This window comes from Columba livia, chromosome 1 (genome assembly GCF_036013475.1).
Source record: "Columba livia isolate bColLiv1 breed racing homer chromosome 1, bColLiv1.pat.W.v2, whole genome shotgun sequence".
In the NCBI taxonomy this organism is placed as follows: Eukaryota; Metazoa; Chordata; class Aves; order Columbiformes; family Columbidae; genus Columba; species Columba livia.
This window is the reverse complement of record NC_088602.1, coordinates 164,529,257-164,550,117: the sequence shown is the minus strand read 5'-3', so window position 1 is coordinate 164,550,117 and position 20,861 is coordinate 164,529,257. Positions and strand designations below refer to the sequence as shown.

Here is a 20,861-nt window from a genome sequence, read left to right as displayed (position 1 = left end):
TCTCCAAGTTTTCACTGTCACAATGTGTTTAAGGAGCACTTCCTGTATTTGTAGTCTGTGCTGACAATGTGCATTGTCTTTATTTAACAGGGCTTCAAAGTCCAATGGGTATCTTCATTTTGCAAACACAGATCAAATGTTATGATTTCTAAAAATGAAATTAATTGTGTCTTTCTCAGTCAATGCTTTTTAAAATTAGAATTCAGCTACAGAAACTACACCAGGGACAACTAGTGTGATATAACAAGAAGTTTGGAATTCTATGTTTGGCATCAATAGCTGTATTTGTATTAGTGAGTAGTGTAGATCAAAACAGAACAAATTGTGATAAAAATTAAAATATTATTTAGCAAATGTTTAAGAAAAAAAATGTGTATTATGTGGGATCCTAAGTTTTTGGAATTTTTTACAAAATTACATAATTTTATATGGTGTAACAATACAACACAATAAACTTCAAGGTTAGGCCTAAAATAAGTTTGCTTCAAAATTAAAAAAAAAAAAAAAAATCATCAAATCCCAATGCTTAAAACATATTTTATTCTTCTAGAAATGTATGTGAGCTGCCTAACAACATTGTCAGTGCTTTTGTTTTCTTGCTATGGAGTTCCATTATGGTAACCATTACTGTCACTGAATGCTTCAAGTCATATTCACAAACATAGAAAGCAATCATTTGCTTTCATTCTTTCCATGTTTAATTTATTATTTGAAAGTTTTTGCTTTGTGATTTTTGTTCACTAACAACAGTTAGTTTAAGCAACAGTTGCTATTTGCACTGAAATTAGTATACCCACACACCATAATAAGTGAATAAAAACATTTTGGTCATCCTACCTAAATTCATGAAAGTGTGAAACCCCACTGAAGTGGATCAAAAAATACACACTTTAAAATTCATTGTTCAAGATCCTGTAGAAACCAACAGAAACAATAGACTATGAGATGGAAGACCAATTAAAAATGCAAGTATAGACTATGCAGTGTGATTAGATTTATATTTTGGAAAAAAAAAACAAAACAAAACAAAACAAAACCAAAATCAAACAAACAAACAAAAACCCACAAAGTCGGAATAAAACATTCAATGAAAAGTAAAGAATCAAAAGAATAAAAGAAATCACGTCAGGAACAAAAGAAAAAAAAAAAAAAGGAGAAAAGAGAAAAGAGAGTGCTAAACCATTAGATAATGAAATGTGAACATGAACATCTTTCTTCTTATTGCATATTCAAAATGTACTTCCTAATAGGAAGAATATAATCAGACAAACACTCTTTAAGAACTTTGGCATCTGGCTGAAGGATGAGACCAACAAGAGCATATCTTTTTCACAGAAGTTTTTATAAACTCTTTCAAATAATAAACAAAATTTGTAAAGCATGAAAGTGGCTGATTGGTTGATGTTTGTAAACATGTATGCTTACAAGCTAAAGAAGAAAAATTACAGTTAACAGTTAAGGTTTATTTTGAGAAATAAATCTGTGGCTGATATTGATGTTTCTGACTAAGGATATCTTCCTTTTTCAGTCAGACTCAGAGCAGACCTCATCACCTTTGGAATGCACTAGTACAGGATCTTCTTACTAATGCCAAAACTGGCAAAAATAAATAGGAAATTTTCCTGTAGTTGCTTCAAGAAAAGTGATTTGTTCTGACTGATGAGTCTTATTCATCACAGAGAGATTTATTATGTAATTTTTCCCTGTTTGGACATGGGAAAATGTTAGGAGATCCGAGCTAAACTTTATACTGTATTATTGTTCATTACCATGTTACTGAAACAGAAAAAAATCAGTATTAGGAAGTGTATAAGATAACCTGTCTCAGGACCTCTGCATGTATTATAAAGCAAAGAAAGGAGATGAAAGCAATTTTAAGCAATTAATGTTACAGTAGAATTAAGCAGCTACAGAACAGGACTTTAAGAAAGACTTCACTCCTGTACATCAACAGAGCTGACTTTGTTTTCCTTTTTTAGTCAAAATATAGTTATTTGCTTTCAAATGCAATAACTGCTTCCAATAATTGAGTCCAGATTATCCTAGACAAAAAAACAGATTCATAGGAGCAGACATCTTAGAAGTTCAAAAACCTGGAGACATTGTTTAAGGTGATCCTGAGTACAACTCTTTTTCTAGAATGGGGTCAAATAAGAGTCCTGAATCTTTTGCATGAGATGACATTTCTACTCAATGAGAGAAATCCTGAGCTGTCTGCTTGGCATTTATTAATTTGAAACACTCCAACTGTTACTTTTGTGCGAGCATGGTGAAGATGATGTACGCGATGGTGATGAAACCAATGTTGCCATCTCAGATTGACTGAGTGGGATCTTGTAGAAAAAGTTATTTTTATTGCCTCTGGTGAAGAACAGAAGGAAAAAAACTTAAATTTAATAATGTTAATCTGGGTTACTTTGTTTTGTTTTGGTCTGTTTTCATGTTGTAAACTGTTATGTACTGGTTTTGCAATTCATATCTGTATCTTGTTCATACTCTTGCTCCAGGAAATGTTTAGAAATTACCACAGCTATAGAAATCACAGCTGGCTATAGCTTTCAGGGCAGCTGGAAAGAAAGGGACAAAGAGGTTTGGCTTTTAAAAGTTACAGATTTCTGTTGCCTGCACAGTACACAAGAACATAAGACTGTATGGCAACACTAAGATCAGAGAGCAGTGTAGGGGAAAGGGACCTGGGGGTCCTGGTGGACAACAGGATGACCATGAGCCAGCACTGTGCCCTTGTGACCAGGAAGACCAATGGCATCCTGGAGTGTATTAGAAAGGGGGTGTTTAGTAGGTCCAGAGAGGTTCTCCTTCCCCTCTACTCTGCCCTGGTGCGACCACATCTGGAATCTTGTGTCCAGTTCTGGGCTCCTCAGTTCAAGAAGGACAAGGAACTGCTGGAGAGAGTCCAGCACAGGGCAACAAAGACAATGATGGGAGTGGAGCATCTCCCTTATGAGGAAAGGCTGAGGGAGCTGGGTCTCTTTAGTTTGGAGAAGAGGAGACTGAGAGGTGACCTCATTAACGTTTATAAATATATAAAGGGTGCATGTCACGAGGATGGAGACAGGTCCTTCTCGGTGACAACCAACGATAAGACAAGGGGAAATGGGTATAGACTGGAATGCAGGAGGTTCCATTTAAATTTGAGAAGAAACTTTTTCTCAGTGAGGGTGACAGAACACTGGAACAGGCTGCCCAGGGAGGCTGTGGAGTCTCCTATTCTGAAGACATTCAAAACCTGCCTGGACACCTTCCTGTGTAACCTCATCTTGGTGTTCCTTCTCTGGCAGGGGGATTGGACTAGATGATCTTTCAAGGTCCCTTCCAATCCCTAACAATCTGTGGTTCTGTGATTCTGTGTGATTGTCAGACCTGGCTTTCAATAATTGCTGGCAACTGCAGGATAGATATCTGATCCAAGGAGCTATTAACCACCTTCCTTGCCAGCACGTACCACAAATCACTTCCCAACACTCTGTAATAAAGTTAAAGCCTCTAGCAGATTGACCAAATGCCACAACTTACCCTGCCCCTCTAGAAAAAATTCAAGAAAGTGAGACCACCCCCAGTCACCTAAGGCCCTGAAAATAACCCAGATTTTGTTAAATGGGGCTCCAGATGGTCCTAGAAAGCAGATTTCAATTAAAAGCCTCACAGGTATCTGCCCTCCTGGTCTGGTCTGGCTGTAGGGGTGAGACCAGGAGAAGTATTTTGTGACTTTGAATTAGTGGGATTAACTTTGTGCTTTTGAGCAAGGTATACTAACCAGACATGTGGGAATGTAAATGTGGCAGGTGCACTTCTCCCCTGACCCACCTTCTACAGTTTCCGTAATTTCTTTACCTGATTATGGTCACGTGTATAGCCCAGCCGGGGGACAGGAAAGGCAAAGTCTTTCAGTCAACAGACAAGGTCCTTAGCCAATGAAATGCCTCGATTCAGAGAAGTTTATGGACCACTGACCATATCTGACCACAGATCAGATTTGACCTAGAGTATAACTGAGGTCCTGCCAGAAAACTTATTTGAGAAGGTCCTCCTCAGAGCAGTGAGTCTGCAGCTGGGGACTCTCTCCTTGGGGTGGGACATCATCTAAGGAACCTTCCTCAAGGATTGAGTGTTGTTGTCTTATTCATGAGTGATCATACCTCCTGGATATCCTTGAGTGCCCTTGTCTTCTTGGTGAGTGATTGTGTTTCAGGGGCTGCCCTTGAGGGTTCTCATTTTGTGAGTGAGTGCTCACTTTGAATCATCATTCCTGTGTTGACATGTAGTAATAAGATCCCAACCAGTATCCTGAACCTGTGGTTTGCTAAATATTATCAGAGCGTTAGGATAAACCCCATTTCTAATTGATTTTCTACTGAATATTTTTTAGTTAGAACAGAGTTCAAGCTTCTCACCTGTCTGGTTTAGTTTTAGTGTGCCTCTGTGACACTAACACCACTCAGAAAAGGTGAATTAGTCTCTTTCTCCAGATGAAATTTCCCATCCATAAATGGAGTGAGGTGAGAGCAGAGTATGTGGTTTAACAAACCCCACAGGCAGCACCAGAAACCTGGAATCCTGGGTAATGCATTCACTGTAAATGCACTACTGGTCAACAGCAGTTGAAGTTGTTTTCTAGTCCTTTTTAGAGGTATAAGCCAATATCTAAATTATCATATTACAAACTTCATTTCCTGTTCCCAGGAATTATTTAATTGTTCAATGCTTTCCATTAAACTTAACAAGGAAGAAAGTGGAAAAAACTACATACTCTCAGTCACTGTCCTGGCCTTATGAAAGTTGCAGCTGTGAATCTTTCCATTTGCATTCATTTAGGAAATAGAAAAATCAAGAAAAAGTATCCTGACATTTTTAAATCTTAAAATATACTTTAATTTCCCTTCCAAAGAGTTATGAAGTATTTCAGTGTGCAGCATATGCTTTTTAAAAGTGAGGCCAGAGTCTGAATGTCAAAGGAATATTATTATGTGGGAAGCCCTAGAGCTAATTTGTTCAGCAAATCTCCATATCCAAAATGCTACTCATCTCATTTTTGCTTCTAGAAAAATAACAGATTATAAATATAACACATCAGAACTTTATATTTTCCACAGTATATGTTAAAAGGAAGTTCAACACATAAGTTAATTAAGTGGATGAGGTTCTTTCCTGGTAATTAATATATCATTCTTTCTAGAGTTTACTTACATAGCATAGGATCACGTTAAATATTTTATAAAATAGAGTACATTCATACAGAAGGACATAACTCCTTCTGTTGCACATAATTGAAAAAATATTCAAATCTCTGTTGTGAATAGCTACTGAAAAAGCTTGACCTCTTGGTTGATTTAAGAATGTTGGTTTCATTATGATTACTTATTTATTCTCAGTTTCACAAAAAGCCTGGAAAAACATTCTGTATCTGACAATTGGGAAACTATATTTCTGCATAAATTGCCTCAAGAAACTCCAAGGTCTCCAATACAGTCCAATGTTACTTTTTCTGAGCAATGATTGTTCTTCCTCTCCTTCCCTCGTGAAGAGAAAGAAAGCTTTTTAATTAGGCTTCTGAAAACTGAAGTGATTCTTCTAGGCCACTCTATGGAGAGTATGCTCATGGTTATGTAATGTTTTTATTTTTTTAATCTTGTAGGACAGAGATCTCATATTTGGAAGCATAAATGGTATGTATGAGAGAAACCTGCCACTTTTCTCATACAGCAGTGAGACAACAGGAATAAAAAGGAGTTATTTTTATTACATGGTCACAGCACTGTCCGATCTGTGAAGATATTATTTTCCATGTTTAACTGTTCTCCAGTGGGATAAGGTGAAAACTTTTGGGCCTTTTCATTCCTTTGTTTTACTGATTAAAATACTGTTGCAATGCATGGAACAGGAACTATCCTGAGTTAGCATTGCACTAAGTAGCTTAGATACAGGTGACAGAGGAAATGTTAGGTTCAATGAGAGATTAAAAGCTGAAAAAGCAAAGCAAATAACCAATAAGTTACTTTGTGCTGAGCCCCATACTCATGCCATCCCAATGATCACAGTCTGTATAGCTTAAAATTAACTTTGCTGTATCTGTAGTATGTTCACATTATAGCATAAGAGAGTGAAGGTGACTGTTGTCTAGAATTGCGTTCTGGGTCAAGGAAAAGTAAATTCATTCTTTTAACAGGGAATACAATATCACCATATGATAAAAGCTAAGATAGCACAGACCACTATAAAGTTTTTATCTCTTGTCAAGATGAGAATGGGAAATTGTAATGGATTTCTGTCCAGAGCTGATTTTATAACCTATCCCATTAAATGGCATTACATTCACATGACCTGACTTTACATAACAGAGTTATCATAGCACAACTGAATGAACACAGAACCTACATTTTGCAGTAGCAGAAAATGTTTAGACCAACTCATCATTAACTACTTTGTGCAGGTTTTAAGTTTTCTTGTTTCAGTGAAATTAAAGGTGTTCTTCTTTCCTTTTAAAACACATTAAAATGACCTGATTGATTAGTTTGTATATGCAGTGCACCAAAGTAACCCTTTAATTAAGATCATGCTGAAACTGTCACTTAGGACATTGTCATAATCCTTCTATTTTTAGCTGGGTTTTTTAGCAAATAAGTTCTTTGAATTCATCTGTCAGTACCACCTAATAACTGTCTAATTAGTTAGTCAGTTACAAGATATGACAAAAAGTAGAGGTCTCACAGATACCATGTTTCTGTACATTATATAAAGATTGGTGGCTAGAAAGTACAGAGAGACCCAGTTCAGTACCAGTGAGGCTTAGGGATCAGCTTGTGCTACGGAAGCACCCGTCAGCTTTCCATCACAGATAGTGAGCTGGTTTGTAGGCAGGTCTAAACCTGCCATGGCAAGTGGTGCTCTGGCCTGATATGACAGATAAAGAACACGGCAAGAAATTGTTACTGTTAAGCTATTATTTCTCAGCTAGTTTTATTTCAAGGATTGCTTGACAATTTCGAAAAATATCTTCCTCTTGTGCAGGACTGCCAAAGAGCATTTTTATACTTCTTTTCAGTTATCACTAAAATAAAACTAGTGTCAGCTCTGAATTTTATTTGGCTGCTTCTGTTTCCCCAAATTTGGTGACTGTTTGCTTGCATGTGTAAGAGTCTTTGGCTATTTTTTTCAGGGGTTTTTTGTTTGGTTGGTTGGTTTGGTATTTTTGTTTCTAACTGACAGCCACCTGCATTTCTGTGGACTAGTAGTGGCCCAAGGATCATCAGTTGCAAAACACTGGTTCAGGAGACCTGGGACATGGAAGGACAGGAGATATCAGAAAAGAGGCTTGCAAATGTTCAGAAAGACCTAAGAAAATTGGTACACAGAATATAGAGGATAGGAATACAAAAGTGGGTGAGTAAGAGATGAAGATCAGAGAACACGGATCCACAGGAAGCCAGACTTTTTCCATCTTACCAGACTAACTGTATGTTCTAGCACGTTTTTTCATATTAAGGTTCAGTTTAAGGAGGCACAGAGTTTATTATGATATTTTTTCCAAATAAGCCTCTATTTTTTTTTCACAGAAACTTCTCATTAAATTTTGAAGTGGCCAGAGCTCCTCCAATGCTGCTCCAACTGATGCCAGTCACAAAATGACTCTTGATGCCTATGGGAGATGCACTAGTGTCCTGGTTTTGCTAAAAACAAGTTTCTCTTTTGGTGGGTTTTGCCTGTCAGCTAAAGCCTTCATATTGGCTGCATTTTCCTGGAGAACCAGACACATGTTTTGGTAAACCTAGCAATGGAATGCAAACTTATTGATAAGCACGGATGGACATCTTGCGAGAGGGGCGACGAGAAACAAGTGACCAAGAAACTGACCAACTGTGTATAACATTCCATTCACGTGAATACTTCATATAAAAGTGGGAGATCACGAGGATCTCGTCCCTTTCCCTTTTTTCTTATGGCCGACATTAGGAGAGGACCTTGCTAGTCGTCCCTGCAAACTGAGGCCTAGTGAGAGACTGAATCCAGCTCCAATTGGCTGCAGAGTCTAATCCAGGACTTTGGTTGCCGGCTCTGCAGTTGCTGAGACTTTCAAGATTGGTTTTGTATATTTTGTATTATTTTCTCTATTCTTATTAGTAGCATTAGTAAAACATTGTTGATTTTTCCAACTCTCTTCTCTCTGTCCTTCTTTCCCTCCCGATCACCTGTCCTGAGTGGGAAGGGGGGGGGAGGGAGGGGCAAAAGGGGGAAGTAGGGGGGGAGAGGGGGTTAACAATACATCTGCCAGGGTTTTATTGTCACCCCACAATCTTAACCCTCGACAACTAGACTAGCCTGTATCCTTTCTATATACTCACTGTTTTTCAGGGTTCCCTGGCCAAAAATACGGCATCACTCTACATATCTTTATTCTGTTAGTATAGTAAGTAAATACATGTGAGTATTTAAAATTAAGGCAAGTATAAAAGGGATTTTCTCTACCTTACTTTTTCTAGGCAATGACAAGGCTAAGATTTCATTCTGAATGTCTAAATAGTTATGTGCATGATTCATACAGTAGACTGGACAGTACAAGACATTAAGTCCTTCTCACTGAAGCATAACATTAATATGTGCTGAACATAATGACTGACAGAGAAACCTGGTGACAGCCAGAGAGCTTGAGCTTGAGAGTCGTTTCAGAGAGCAAACATTCTAGCAAATACCCTTAGTGAAAATGAAAGAATACTGAAGTGAAATAGTGCTGTGGAGTCAGTGGGAAAGGGATGTTTTGGTGTAAAACAAGACCGGATCTACTGTTTTCCTCACATTATATGCCTAAACAGTTGGTAATTTTGCTTATTCTAAATGTTAACATCCATTAGCAATAGCTACTTGGATCAAGTAAAATGCTTTTGCTTCTCATAGTTAATCTTCGATTAATGTTCGCTACCAATAATAACCTCACCTGAAATGCTGGAAAGAGCAGGTCAGAAAAAGAATCGCATTAATGTGCACCTGAAGCACTCCCCACTGCTTAAAAAACCCTGCTAGGTAACAAATAATAATTGAAAAAAAAAAAAAAATAAAAAAGGTATAGTAAAAGCTGGTAAGGTCACTTGATATTCTGTGCTACAGTTTCTTTCTCTTCTGGCCATGCATGAATGATCTTGTGAATTTGGAGTTTAGGTAGCACAAGTTGTCTAACAAAAGTACAGTTACTCATGAATAATTTGGATTTCAATGTGTATGTGAAGAAAATGGCTCAACACAAGGCTTTTTGTGTTCATACCATCTGTGACTCTCAGTATCATCATGCATTATATGAGGTCATTGTATGAAAGCAGCAGTGCATGAAGGGCCATGGAAATGCCATCTGAAAAGCCATTTCAGGATGCCATGCACAGTTCCTGGAAATGGTAATGATATGGGGTTTGAGAAGCAGTGATGTGCTTACAAATCCTTCTGGTGCTGAAATCAGCTGTCTTTTTCATACTTAATATAGTTGTACGTGAGGCTTTGCTGCATTGTAATGACGTTATTAGCACGAGTTTTTTACTTGGGTATGAGAAAGACGTGAGTCATGCAACTTCTCCGAAAGAGAGCAGATGAAATGTTGATAACACACTAATGTGAATTCTTTATGTGTGATAAGTATTCCAGAAAAAATGATGCTGTGAGGTATGGTAGAGCACCCTTAAGAATTATGTTGTACAGGGTTTTTTTTTTTTGAGCTATGTCTGCCCATCAGCTTTTTGTAGATGAATTCTGGAGTCCATTGAAATCACATACAAAACCTCTTGATTTCAGAAGCTCCAAATTTTATACTGTCAGTTCCCAAGCATTGCAAAGATGAAATATAAACACATTTGAAACCTGAAATAGATTTTCTGCACAAAAAGAATAATTTACATATAAATAAATATTGTCTTCTTCTCTCATATCCTTTTAAACATGAATTTGAAGAACTCTGCAAGTCTGCATAAATATATTCATGAAAGTTTGACTGCAGATTATATAAAGATTCCTCCATTTTGACATAAATCAAATTAATCCTCTTTGAATCTTCACTGAAAGGATGGTGCTAGGCTAAATAAATCTCTTTGAATTCTCATTAACTGTTAGTACAGCTGATTCTTTGACTGGTTCATTATCATGCTTGGTGGCATATGCTCAAAAAGAGAAAAAAAAAAAAAAAAACACCCTACAATTTTATGCAAAAGAGAACAAAGCTGTAGGTTTCAGCCTTTGTCTTGTACACACTCTAAGGTACACGGAGCAACGATCTAACTTAAGCATTATATGAGATTCTTCTGAATTGCCATACAAATTGTTTCCCAACTTTGACAAAGTATAAATTAATTACACAGCTGTATGTAGATTTTCACCTGTCAAACTGAGTTGAAACTACCGAGAAAGAGCGCTAAAATATAACATTAACAAATAGATTTCATCAACTAAATTTGCTACTTTGCAACAGCAAAACATGTTAATTCGTCTTTAATGATTCTTAGAAAGAGAAGAAAAAAGTCATGTCTTTATCCCATGAACATCTTGGTGAGAGAATTTTGCATTACAATGTTCAAGAATTTGAAATTCTCATCCAATTCCCTGTCATACAGACATGCTAAAGCTATTATCTACTAAAGAAAAAACATAATCTGGGTAAAACACTACTATACTTAATAATCAATTATCTACAAAGAAGCTATATAACTTGCATGAAATGCCACTATATTTAGCAGAACTCAGAAGAAAGTAATGCACAAGAGCTCAAAGGAAATAGAGCAGTCAGCAGCCATTTTCCATGCTGTGTGTCAGCAACAACAGAGCTGCACAAAGCTTTTTTCATTCTGTTTCCATGATCTAATATTGCTCCACAGACGAGTTCAGTTCCTTGGCTGTGCCAAAGGTGGGTGGGATTTCGCAGGGTTCTCCATTTAAATAAAGGTCATGTACAGCTGAACAGAGTATCTACAACTGAATGTGATGGGGTGCAGCACATCAGCCATAGCCACAGGCAACAAACTGCCTGACTAGTCTTTTAGGAGAACAGGTTACTGTATTATTTAATTTATCATTAATATGTTCCACGTTAAGCATAATGCCTGCTGTCATGTTTCTTGCCTTTCACAAGCTAATCCACGTTGCTACTTCTTATTACATAACTGTACTGCAATGCAATCCTAGAGGCTGCTTCAGGATGTTTCTTATAGCTTCCTATTGTTTATGTAACGTCCCAGAAAACCACTCCAAAAACATGTCTAGAGGTAGAGAAGACCTAAAATTTATCAGCCTCTACCAGCCCAAACACAGGAAAACTGCTCATAGCAGATATATGTTCACTGTAAAGGTCAGCCCCCAGAAGTCATGTGGCAAATAAACCTGTGTTATTTCTATGAACAGTGTCTTGGAAAATAGCTACTGCTTTATGTTATTTTCCTTTTGTGATAACCAGAAGACTCCTTGTCTTCCCAGTTCACAGAGCAATGCCCCAAGCGATCTCTGACAGGGATGGAGTCCAACTCTCTTTCCTTCTGGGTGCCCATGTCCTTGCCCAGCTTCCTCTGTCCTTTCAGATCAGTGCTCACACTACAAACACTTTTCAAGCTAGCTACATTGCTAGCTGAGACTAAAAGCCTACAATAACAGGATAAAAGCTTTATTTCATGGACTTTTCCAATCAAAACACATTCTGAAAGTTATCTGTAGAAGAGTCGACTTTCTCTTTCCTTTTTATCCTTACCTCAAGGAGAAGTGAGGAACAGCAGTCACACCGAAGGGAAGTGAAAGCGGTGTACCGAGGCATGTGGAAACAGAAAGGAAGCAGTAGATCATTTCAACGAGAGCAGTATGTCTTGGCGTCGTTCCTTGACACCACCCCCGCTATCCCAGCCTCCTCTGCCCCTCCCACACTCACACATCGAAAAAGCAGATGGAAAATATTCTGCCAGAAGACATTGAAATACAGTGTTAGAAAGTTACTCTCTTAAGGCTGGAGAATGTGATGGAGAACTCTGGCAGGCGAATTAAATTATTCATAGTCAGTGGCATTTTGGAAGGAAAACCGGGAAGGGAATAGGAGACTGAAAGAAGTTATAGAGATTGTACAAGAACCATCTGGGACATTGGAAACAGATGCACTTCAGCTTGCTACACTTCAGAGCGAGACCTGTGTGCCTAATACTGGGTTAAGAAAGCACCACCAGTCTTCCCAGTTTGTTTTCAAAGCTGTACGTACTTCAATGCTGCCATGACATTATGGTTTTAACAGACAAAATGCTGCCCAACCTGGTTCCCACAGATGGATTTTACTCTTTTTAATGGCACTGGACAATGATGCTCAGGTCCTGAAGTCACTGTAATTTCTTTATCTGCTGTGTCACTTTGTAAACATGTTAGTCTCATTTAAAGGTGTGACATAGGGAGATGCTGATTGGTGTCATTCTCAGTGCTTCAGTGATTAAACTTTTCTTAAAAACTTATTTTTTCCCAATTTCATTTTTCCTTATATGTCTCTGAAAGACTACGGTCCTGTTCTCACCAGAACGAAGCTACTCTACATTCAAAATAAAAGGTGCCTTTTCTTGATATGACTCACTAAGAAAACTGCATTGCCAATTACAAAGTAATAGCATTTCAAAATGAACCAAGTTCCACCCTGTAACTCTTGCATGGGGAGAGGAAAGAGGAGAGGAAAAAAGAACCATGTGTGAGAGGGAACAGACACCACAATCAGTGTTCTTATGAACACGTAGAGATACCATGGTGATGAGCACAGGAGGTCAACCTGGAAAGGATGTTTTCCTTTCTATTATTTCTTCTGAGTTTTAAGCATATGATGTTGGCAAATATCTAATGCATTTTCCACTAATAGATCTACACCACCATGTATGTCTTTCTACCAAAGGCAATGGAAACCAGACAGAATTGGCTCACATGGATACAGAAATGTGCACAGTAAACACATGTAAGCATTAAGACAAATACTAAAGAAGATAAGTTTTCTTCTTCTTTCCTCCTTCTTTCCTTCTCATCATCAGCATTCTGAGTTTAATTCCAATAACAAGGTTCTTATTACCTTCCAGAATTATATAAAGACATCATCATATTTAAGTTTGAATACAAACAAAATCAAGTCTATACCAAACTCTTCAGAAGCATTTGCAAGCACTTTCTCCTCTGTGCTCCCCAAAACAGTACAGTACAGTCTGCTATGGATTCTTCACTTTCCTGCCCAACCCATGGAAATGAAGAAGCTGACATATGTTGCAGAAATATTCCAGGCATTATAATTTTCCCATCATCACAATCTCATATTGCAGGGAAACAACCTTTTTGTTGGTGTTTGAGGATAAAACAGCACCTGCCACAGAAATCTAATGACCTGGAGAAACTGTTACATAATCAATTATTTTGAATTTTGTTGTAGAAATCAGTTAAGTGCTTCAGTATCCTGTACCACATTAGTCTAATGTTGTTCTCAGCATGCAAAACATTTAGGCCAGAGGTCATGCTTTTGGTTAAAAATTACTTAGGAATTTTGGGGTACAAATGATAAAAATATAGTGAAAAAAAAAAAAAAACAAAACAATATGAAGCACCAGAAAGGAATCAGTAGGGAAAACATAAATGATTGTCAGTAGAAATGTAAGGCATGTGTGTCCATGTATAGATAAATGCCTAGCAGATTGCTTGTTCAAACTTTTTTTTTTTTTAATCTTTGCCTGAGGGGCACTGAATTTCTCTCAAGAGTGATTGAAATGATTGGTAAAACTGTGCTTGCTACTTGTTGTAGCTCTTCCACAATAAAACCATTCAAATTATCATTCTAAAATGGTTTTTCAGTAAAAAAAAAAAAAATATTGGATAGTATTTTCATTGTGAGTTTGCCCAAATATTTACCAAAAGAATTCTGAGCAGAATCTCTAAAAAACAAAACCTAATTATTTCACAAGGATGCAGGGGTTTTTTAAATATAAATTTCCTTTTCTTAAACTTAAAAAATAGGTTTTTAAGGAGAAAAACAAGAAAAAGAAATTTAACACTCAAAGATATAATAACGAAGGACCACAAGGTTTTCAAGGAAGAATAAATTTGTGATGCAAATGTAGTTAGAAACTAATACAGACTTAAATTTCCAGATAATATTTTTGTATGACTATTTGGGAAATCAAAAATATGCTTTTCTTGATTTATTACCAAACTATTAAATGTTTGCCTGTCTATTCTCTAAACAGTTTTAAGACTTCCACATATAAACAGACATGTGGAATGTAAACCCTCTTTACAAAATGAATTAAAGTTAATATTGTTTGACTGGCATAATATTTTTATAAACCCTATTAATTCTTAATCTGTGTGCACATCTAGTGTCCTTACTGCAATCCACACTCGGGACCTGCAAAGCAGTCTGCCCATCATATCTTTATGCCAGAATATGGCTGCCATTCAGTGGTGCAGAGAACATTGCAGAGTCAGTTGTTCAACATGCTAATTTTATTCTCTTACCTTCAAAATGTAATTTTCAGCTAAATAACATAAATTGTTTACTATGTTTGCAGTAGCATTATCTTGCATAGAGGTAAACAGAATCTCCTGGGTAGACTGCCTAGCTGGATTTCTTCCATGGAAGTTAAAAATGTCATTAAAAAGGGTAAGGCTGGGCTTCTGCTTTCCACATGCCAAATCTAGCTCTTTGCCAAACCTTCCCTAGGTGGAACAAGGACAGAAAATTCTGCCAGAGTGTGACAGGGGGATGGGTCTCCAAGGAAAGGACCCTGGGAGCTCCCGGTCAAGACAAACCAAGACAAAAAGAAATAATCTGTTGAGGGTGGAAGGAAAAATCTTGTTTGGAGAAAAAAGACAGGATAAGCAGATGGTCCACATGCTTAGGATGCTCACAGCAGGTGCTTGTAGTAGAGACTGAGCAAGCAACTCTGAGCATCTTTTCTCATCTTGCTCCAAGTGGTCTCATATCCAAAAGGCATGGGAGTGACCTCACAGGGCAGAGCAGCTTTGTGTCCTGCATGTAGCCTGACTCCACCAGAGCAGCTCTGTGGGAAAGCCCAGCATCTCTGCTGGGTTATATTGCCAGGAGAACAATTCTGGAGCTGCCCTGGCAACATTCATTTTGATGATAGCCTATGTGCTAGAGTAGAGCTCAAAAGAAGGTCAAAAGAGGGTCAGGTTCATCTGGATACCACTGTGCCTTGTAGGAGTGGAGAGGGGGAGAGAAGATATTCCAAGTTTAAATAAGGAGGATTGATCCCTCTCTAGTCCAAACATGCTCTCTGCTGAAAGAGCTGTCAGGCAAGAGCTGAGACCACAGCAGGGTCTCTCACGGGATGTGGAATCGTGTTGCTACTGCTTCTTTTGGTAAAGGTTTTGTTTTGGCATTTGGATGATACTGCGGTTTAGTGCCTGCAGTGAGATTTGGGCTTTTCCAGATTAAGCACACAAGGTGAAGCTGGTAGGGATTTTTGCCATTAAAAGTGAGCAGAGCTCAGCAGCTTCTATATGAGGGACTATAAACCTTCTGTTGGTAGGGTCTGAGGAAAGTGGGGACAATGCTGAAGAAGAAGGCAAGGACTGCAAGTCCCAGAAGACGATTGCAATCTCAAACTACTACTGTCATGTACAAAGGCACAAAACTCAAAATATGATCTCTCAGTTTCTCTAGGTTAATGTCTATCCATGTATAGAGTTCAAAGTAGTTAATTTTCTAAAAAAAAAATATTGATACAACTTTAAATAGTTCCTCCTAAGTATAATGAAAAAAAAAAAAAGTTGGACTGCTCATCTTGGGTTTGGTTAGGCTCCTCTGCCTAAGCCCAGCAGTGCTTAACACCTTCTGTATATATATACACCCTCTATACAAAACTCAGAATCACAAAATAATTCAGGTTGGATGGGACCTCTGGAGATCTCTAGTTCAACACCTGACCCAGAGTAGGGTCAGTTCTGAGGTAGCACCAGGTTGCCCAGGGCTTCATTCAGCTGTGTCTTGAAACCTCCAGTGTGAGGCCAGAACCTCTCTGAGCCCCTGTTCCACTGCTTGACTGTCCTCCTGGGGATACAACTTCTCTTTATATGCAGCCTGAAATTCTTCTGTTTCAATTTATGCCTCTCTTCCTGCCTTGCAACACTGTGAAGAGCCTGGCTCTGTCTTCTTGGTGACCTCTTTATAGGCACTGAGGGGGATACTCTTCTAGAGGCTAATCAAGCCCAAATCCCTCAGCCTCCTCTCTGCATTTTTTTTTTAATAACCTAGTATTTCTGAGACTTCCATGCCCTGCAAATGGAGTTGGAATTGACCAGTGTGCTGAGAAGTCATTAAAGGGAACTGATTAATAAATCTTCAGATGAACAGAGTGGAACAGGTCCTTTTAGAAACCTAGCTTGCAGGTTAAAAGATGGAATAAAAATGATCTTCTCTGGCTAAAATCACCAGGCTATTCGAAATGGATGAATCAGATCAGATCCAAAGCTTCTAAAAATTCTGGGCAGTGCTTAAGCAGCACTGTATAGAGAGAAATAAAGCAAAACAACACATCGATGTGCAGCTGTGGAAATATAATCTACTCGACCCTGAAGAAGTCATTTTGATGAAAGTCCAACTAAAAGAGTTTTTATGGAAGCCAGGTTTAGCCTAGTGGGGCTAATCACCTCTGCAGTCACTGGAGAGAAATGGGATCCCATAATGATCCTGCATGCTCCACTGCTCCTACCGTGGCTATAGAGGCAGTTTGGTGACAGAAGCCTGAGTGGGCTAAGTCAGCCTTTGCGAATGTCCTACAAAAGCCTGTCTACACAGTTATGATGTTAGACAAGCTGCATCCACTCACAGCAGATTTTCCTGACAGCCCAGTGGGCTGAAAATCATCAGCAGCAGAAGATTCAGCTTTAGCAGAGCTACTTCCTATCACAAGTGTTGGGTTCAGATGCTTGCGGCTGCCCCATTTCTCATCCCCTTCTCAAACATATGTGAGATGGATTGCAGGGAGAAGAAGCTGTATTGCAGGTATCTACTCCCACATGCAGCTATTTGGAGGAGAACACGGAGAGAGCACAGGCACTATTTTGAGATGGGGAAGCAAGAGAGCAAAAAGCAGATTGCCCAAAGCTGTTATATCACAAGACAGGCAAATGAGGCAATGCCTAGGTATCATCTGAGAGATGCCTGGCTCCATGTCAGATACGCTCTTTTTCCATGGCACAGCAACTTCATATACAAGTTCTGACAGTGCAGGCAAAGCAACCTGATGTCAAATAAAAACTAAATGAACTTGCAGCAGCACCAGCAGCAGGCCTTTCATCAGTATCAGCGTACAAACCCTACTTTAATGAGTTCAGACATGCCTTGGCTTTGCTACAGGAATATTGACTGAGCCTTTCTTTTAATTAAATAAATCGGTTATACGGAGAGAATTAGCTTCATGTAAACCCTTGAACAAACACCAAAAGAAATCCACCTACCCTAGCCCCCCTAATCACTCTGAAAAACTGGCTGTTCCTTTCTTATAAATAGACAGAATATGCAAACAGGACACAGTTCTTCTTTATTGAATGGCAAAAGATTTCACATGTCACCTTTACCTCAATGCTGACAATACAGTACAGTCAACCTATTCACAGGCTTTGATGTTTGGTTACCTTTTCTTGGCTTTGTTTGGAAGATCTGTATGTAATCTGAGGTAGGTAAGCAGGTACATATACATAAGTAGATAAACACCAACAGCAGATTTCATTTTTTTACAGTGGAAAGGAATATTAGCTTTCATGAGTGTAAATAAACATGTATACATCTGAGCATGGGTTGAGCATAATAGATTTGATTCAGATGCTGTTTCAGATTCAGATTTGATGCAGATCCTATTCTTTAAATGTTTTCTTTCCAATGGGTCACTTACAACAGTTTAGATGCCTAAATCACTCTTTTGCAATTTGTTTATTTTCTTACCAAGTGCAGCTTGGAGCATATTTGATTTTTTGCATGGCAGCATTGGTATAGCATCCGTCAGCTGAATCAGTCCATACCCATGGAGATCTTTGCTGGTTCACTTATACACGCTGCTCTTCCTGAGTTGCTTAGTTGTGTGACGTCAACTCCCTGGAGGCTAGCAATGTCATTATCATTACCAGACAAAGACAGTTAGGTAATTTTGTCTGATGGGAGTGCAGATATTGACCTGAACTAATGTATTCTTATTTCCCAGAGAGATGCTTATTGTAGCAATATGACATAGCAAGGTTTGCTAATATTAATCTAAAGGCTGTGTTCTTTTTTAGCACAGAAAAGCTTTTACATTCACATTCAATTTCATCACTTGACATGTCTCTAGTCTGCTTGCTAGACTTGAGATTCTTTGGCTGTTTAAAGACAAGTACAAGGTCTTAGTCTGTGTGTGCCTGTGAAATATTTTTGGCAACCTCTAATTTGCACATCCTCTGACCCTGCAGGGAAAATTACCAAGCCTATTCAAAAGGCTTTCTTTCTTCAGAACAGCCTAAGAAGAAATACCTTTAGGGAAACAAGACTTGTAGCAGTGATCACATCTGAAATGTCTTGTGACTACACGCTATATGTATCTTACTCTGTTTTTTTCACTGCTGACTGCTGGCAATGCACTTGGAATAAAATGTCCTTGCCTTGAAGAGATTACAATTTACACATTTTATTGCCATTTCCTCGAAAAGCAGATATATACTGTGCGTATAATAAGCATTACATAAACAGATTGTGGAAACATGAAAGTTTAATAGTCCTTCTGGAACATTCTGTGATTATTATAACAAATATATATATATGCCAGAAGTACAACTCCTCCTTATGAATGTATGATAAAATTGCTGTTGGTAGAAAACCAGTTAAGAAATAATATAGTGTAACTGGTAATAGTATAGTCTGGGATTTTGTGCAATATCCTAAAATCTAAATTTCTGTACATAAATACAAATTACTACATACACATTGCAATAAATCTAATTTTTGCTGAAGTTGGAATCACATAACACTCCTACAGATGTTAAGAAAGCAAAACTAGCCAGCCCTGCAAAGGCAATCAGGCTTCACTGAGACACACAGTTTAGACAGTGCTATCATCCTCTACTGGCTATGGTGGAAAAATAACCATGGAGACTGCTCAGCTGAGAAACCCAGACAAGCAGCCATTGCCATCAGTGGAAAACACTAGTTTCCAAACACTGATAAACTTGTTATGATTCCATGACAGCCTTCCATAGCAAAACCTTTTATTTGTAATGTCATGTTCTCCATTTGCAGTGTGAAGCCTTAAAAAAGCCAAGGGCTTAAGAAAACGCTCAAACCACTTTATTTCTGTTTCAGCCACTACCAATCTATGTAAGTATATAAGGGATGTAGTCTGACAGTAAGCATTACAGGCAGAAGATAATTAAAAATAAACTATCTGTAAATAGCACATTGCCTCAAGTCATCGAGCTCTATTTCTTTTATTGAAATGCTGTGTAATGAAAGGTACATGCAAAGTACATTTTCGAAAGAAAGGATACCGGGTTTACTTTTCTTTGTCCAGAAAACTGCAGAAGTAAAGCTGTAAATCAATGGGTGACCTAATATTTACAAGGAACTTGGTATATCCCACGGAAACTAGATCACAAATGTCTTTTCACCCCAACCATAGCAATAAAAATCACAAAGCCAGGGTCACTTGTGGTTTTGTCTGAATCTCCCTTTCTGCCCAGAAGCAAGTCTTATCTTAGCAAAAAGGCAACTGGACAACTACTACCTTGCTGAATAATGCCAGTTCCCCACTCCTCTGCTACCTCTACTTCAGAACCCCAGTCCCATTTTGCACACCAAAGTTCTTAATAAAAAGATGTAATTTCTTCTTCATGGTTCTCAAGGAATCTGAGGGTTTTTCTTCTTAAGCTGCTTTCATCAACTTAACAAAATGGATGTTTTATGTAGCAAAGGGCACCTCCTTGTTTTTTTAGCAGATAAAGTAATGCCTCTTGCAGTTCTTTATTTATTAGTTACAATAGGTTCACATTTCCAAGCTGATGTATCTTCAGATCAAGTGGACTGTTACGTTCAATAATCAGATCTAAGATCAGAATATTACTTAAGTTTTGGAATATATTTTTGGAATATATATATAATTTTTTATAGTTTTTATAGTTATGACGTTTTTGTGTTATCTACATCTATATAGCATACAATTCCACTTTGCTGATCAGCTATGTCTTTGAACACTGTTGTAACATTTAATACAGCATTTCATGTTACTATGTTTCACAATCTTTTCCCCTACTTTTTCCCAGCCGTAACAACACTGTACTTATTGCAACCAACAACGATGACTCTATGGGTAATCATGCCAACAGCAATGAATCTTCAGTACATTTATCTGCCTCGTGCAGGCTTAACTTGACATTTCAAACTAGGAAAGGTTTTACCAGTTTTTTTCTTCGTAGTTAATACAGAAATCATAATTAATGATTATGTAGCTGAGCGTCTGTAGCATCTTACAATTGATCCTCTATTACTCTGGCAAAATAAGAGGATAATGTCGCCAGCATTTACAGAGTTGGCAGTAAAATACTTGGCACTTTGTCCCACTTGGGTTTCATTTGACAGAACTTGTTAAAATGGCCTTTTCTAGGGCACGAGCTGGTAGAGTGGTTTGGTTTAATTAAAACAAATTCACACTCTTTTCCTTAGCTTTTAATATGCTTAAAGAGAATTATATTGTTCCTTTGCTGTTGCTCCTGGATTTCAGGAAACACCATAAGCTAGTACCTTTACATACCTAAAGAACAATGTAGCAAAGTAATTTATATGTAGCTAGGCTTCCCTTTCTCATAACCAACAGGACAAAATTGTCTTTGAGCAAAAAGAA

General features: G+C 38.0%; 2 long non-coding RNA genes across 10 annotated transcripts in view; one reads left to right on the top strand and one right to left on the bottom strand.

Moving 5' to 3' along the window:
* LOC135576492 (uncharacterized) overlaps window positions 1-8,367 on the top strand; it is a 137,352-nt gene extending 128,985 nt beyond the window's left edge. For both annotated transcript variants that reach the window (XR_010468278.1, XR_010468279.1), the window contains exon 3: window positions 7,572-8,367. This is a non-coding gene — a long non-coding RNA (uncharacterized LOC135576492). The remainder of the gene's footprint in view (window positions 1-7,571) is intronic.
* The window catches only part of LOC135576488 (uncharacterized), an 83,601-nt gene extending 70,617 nt beyond the window's left edge, over window positions 1-12,984 (bottom strand). For 3 of the 8 annotated variants that reach the window (XR_010468268.1, XR_010468269.1, XR_010468271.1), the window contains exon 1: window positions 11,726-12,975. This is a non-coding gene — a long non-coding RNA (uncharacterized LOC135576488). Of the gene's footprint in view, window positions 1-11,725 lie in introns of all 8 variants that reach the window. The other 5 variants (XR_010468272.1, XR_010468276.1, XR_010468274.1 and 2 more) reach the window with 4 other exon arrangements.
* Between the last annotated feature and the right edge of the window lie 7,877 nt (window positions 12,985-20,861).